Genomic DNA, 4,111 nt, shown 5'->3' with positions numbered 1-4,111 from the left:
TGGGCGTAGAAAAAAGAAAGAAAAAAGGGGGCTGTTGGAGAGCTGTGACACAGTAGCCAATTTAAATATCCTCCTCCCCACTGTTTCTTTTTGAAAGAATATTTGGACATCTTGTTTGCCTTCTTAAGTGGGCTAACTGCTGCTGTAATATAAACACACCTTTTTATTAATTTCAGATTTCCTTTATAGATAGAATAGATAGATAGATAGATAGATAGATAGATAGATAGATAGATAGATAGATAGATAGATAGATAGATAGATAGATAGATGGATACATAGGAATATAATATATATATGTGTTTGTATGTGCATGTATGTAGGAGTCAGCATGCATATACGGCATTAGTGTGGAAATCCATGTTCCTGAACTTCCTGTCTGCACCTACTCATCTATTTGGCCCATGTGCATGGGAAGCAAGATTCTTGCCCTGGTATGTGCATGTACACCTCATCTCCAAGATCACTGTTTGTCCATGTGACCCAGCAGCCTGCTGTGTGTTCGCCTCAGTTAGGCAGCGGAGGGAGGGCAGAGGAATGTAGCCTGCGTGCTATTCTAGGCCACACTGACTGCAGCGGCAGTGTAACTACTGCTCTGCATGGACGTGTGCTCTCCTGGTTGACGTGTATGGACTGTGGATTCAGGCGTGTGAGTATGTTTCTGTGTGTGTGTGTGTGTGTGTGTGTGTGTGTGTGTGTGTGCGATCGTACCTCCACTCTGCAGATGCACACGTCTCTTGATTGCCTACTTCAGGACAACGACCTCTTGCCTGCAATTGCAAATGAATGGAACCACTTTGGGAGAGCAAGCCAATCTATTGTCCTGGGAATTCAACTATAAATGGACAACCAGTGGCAGACATTTGTCATTGTTTGACATTGTTCAGCCACTAGTGTTAATAAGCCACTCCCAGGTGTGGGCACTATCTGAGAAACTCACCCAGCCAGTCAGTCCAACGGAAAACACACAATCAACTTAAGTTTCTGCTGTGCTGTGACAAGCACTCTTTTAGTGAAGCATGTCTTCTGTCCAAGGTTACTGCAGTCCTTGACAATGTGAATAACACGCATTTTAAAATGCATCAAAAACACTCTTTGTTTTTATCCCAGGGCCAAAAGCTCCTAATAGTGTCATTTGTATTAGAGAGCGAAGGCAACATGTTCAAACCTTCTGGAGCTCACCAATCACATCACTGCGTCTGTTTAAAAACCCAGGATATTTGCATGAAATTGTAATCAGCCGTGATTGTAGTGGAGAATATGCATTTTGTAATTATATATCCATTGAACAGACTTGGGCTGTTGTAATTAGAGTGAGTATACTGCGGTCCCTTATAGGTTTTCTTTTTCTGTATATGTTTCACATCTCTGACTATGGTCTATGATTCTGAGCGGAGCCTCCACACACCTTGCCTTGAGCCATTTATTGACTTCTATGCTTTTGTGTGCGTGCGTGTGTGTGTTTTTTTTTTTTACTCCAGGGATACAGAGCAAAAGAGAGGGAGAGTGCATGTGACTGTGTTTATATGAGCAATAGGCTGGAAGTGTTTCTTCCATTCGCAGCTTGGACACACCCCTGTGCCACACTGTAAAACATGCAGTAAAAATGCTGCAGTTGCAGGATCGGTTGATTTCACGCAGGTTTCACCCTCTATACAGCGTCTAAAGAATTAGTAGCTGAGCTTCAATTATTTACGTTGTCAGCAAATTATTTTCAGCTTTTCCAACCTATGATTAGCTTCCCCTATGAAAGGCCTAAGCATTCTTCGTTGACTCTACTTTAGTGACATGAAGCTAATAACTGTGTCTTTGTCGGAACACACACTCTATATGAACCCACTCGGTCTGACGACTACACTGCCTACCTCCAGCAACCTTTTTCTAGCTGTTATGAAGTTGGCCATAGAGATCTCATAACATCTAGCTGCCATTTTCAAGCCGTCTACGTTGGAATTCAAGGGAGCCAACAGTCTGTAGACATGTAGAGGCCAATGTTTATTGCTCCTCAACAGGGTCTTGGAGTCTGTGGAGAGCCCCCCTGGCGCAAAGGCGCTCACTGGAGTGTAGTGAAGTGAAAGTCTGATGTTCTGCACAGTGGAATTGCCAGCAGGATGATGCATTGACTGACAGCGTTATCCGTGGTTCTGTGAGTTGGATAGGGAGAAGCATATAGAAACATCCAAAACCAAAGAACAAGAAAATGGTAGAAAACTTCTTCCATGAGCCAGCAAGTGTGCTTATGATAGTATTGCTAAATTTGAACCCAGGCCAGAGGCTGATTGAACTCACTCTACAGTAATACCACTTTCTATGGTCTGCAGGCTGTGATGAATGACTTATCCTGTGTCTACGGACAAGTAGATGGACAAACTGATGGGCAGCTCTATGGGCTACTGTATTCATCTGCCAGTGGACACTGGACTGATCACCCAAGTCATCTTTAATCTCTGTCTCCATCAACTAAAAACAGCTGACTCAGTCCTAACTACCTGTGTAATCCTACCAACACTGTGTGTCTGCCAGTAATTACTGGCAATGTTAGCAATGTTTCGAGCCTTATGGCTGGTACAGACATGTGAGTTTGAAGGTGGAGCCATATGGCTGAGTACTAAGGAAGTGCTGCCATGCTCCTGAAATAGTTTTGCTTGCATCAGTATTAACATTCCTGATATACAAGATGTTGGCTCATCTCAAATAAAACAAACACTCACTGTATGTGCTTTTAATACCTGTGTGTTTGACAGTGTTTAGTGCTCCAGCAGGAAATTGAATTAAAAAATTAATCATTTAAACTATGCATTCTGCTGCTTCTAATTGTAATAATCCCAAACAAGTTGTGGCACTCAAATGAGTCAACCAAGCTTTCATAATAAAACACTAGAAATAAAAAATGTAAATGGATAGCACGCATTTCTTTTTGTTGCTACACAACATCAATATGGATCATCGGTCACCTTATTCAACAGGACAAAGTGCGTCCTAGTATGCACATATCCCCAGAGATGTGAAACCAAAAAGTCAGTTTGCTTGTCTCGGTGTGGGGGAGGGTTGTTATTGTTCTGGTAAATGAGAGAGTCTCTATAAATACTCTCAAGGCTTCCTTCTTCGCCTCAACCACCAATCAACAGTCACTGTTCAGCCGAGCAGCTGAGAGGGAGCAATAAGCCTGAGTCAAGGCTAACGGGGGAGGGTCTGACTCAAACATGCTGTGGCAGAGAAGTGGGTGAGAGACTTTGGAAGGGAGGGAGGGGGAGAAACCTGGTAACTGCCACTCATGGACCTGAGGCCACAAGTGGGGGGGTGAGGCTTGAGTGAAAGTAATGATTTGGTGTGATGGGGGGTGGGTTGGAAAGGTACCACAATAAAGCAACTTTTCAACAACTTTTGAGATTTGTTCCATGAGAAGTTTTTCCTTTAAAACATCCTTGGCCTGTTACTGTTTGATGGGGATACACCTGATTTGTTTGATTGGTTTGTTTTTACATGCTTATTTCCTGCCACAAGAACAGCCTTACTAGGCCTGATCTCTATAAGACTTAACAAACTAAAAATAAAAAATAACCAAGAATAGAGTTAGTAGGAATGGGCTCATAGTTTGTCTGTGTGGAGAAATTGAAATTGAAATAAATATCACGATGTTAATTCGTTATATATTTTCCAATACCTGTAAATGGTATATTACAATATGGCCCATGTATGAAAAATTACAAAATATTCAAACTGATGTGCAGTGTAGTTAGCTGTGTTCCCTTATTACAAAGCACACAAATCTACACAACTAACTAAATCTGTATTTGTAGTTAAATTACAGCTTTTTTGAATGTATTGATTTGGACAACAATTTTCTGTTAAATACACTGAATAATCATATTCTCACTGTGAGATTCTGCTGAGAGGGGATACATAGTATATACAATTTTTGCACCAACCCAATGAATTAGATTACCGACCATGTTGGAGTGCCAAAGTGCTTATAGTTGTTTTGAATGCCTAGCTTAAAGAGGACATGGGTTTGGTCCTTAGTTTACACAGACAATGTGGCCAACACCCTTGCCTTGCTATGGGAACAGCAGCACATGCAGATGCAGCAGTCGGTAGCTCCCCTGAACTT

This window comes from Anoplopoma fimbria, chromosome 20 (genome assembly GCF_027596085.1).
Source record: "Anoplopoma fimbria isolate UVic2021 breed Golden Eagle Sablefish chromosome 20, Afim_UVic_2022, whole genome shotgun sequence".
Lineage (NCBI taxonomy): Eukaryota > Metazoa > Chordata > Actinopteri > Perciformes > Anoplopomatidae > Anoplopoma > Anoplopoma fimbria.
The sequence above is the reverse complement of the archived record's forward strand: the minus strand, read 5'-3'. Positions refer to the sequence as shown.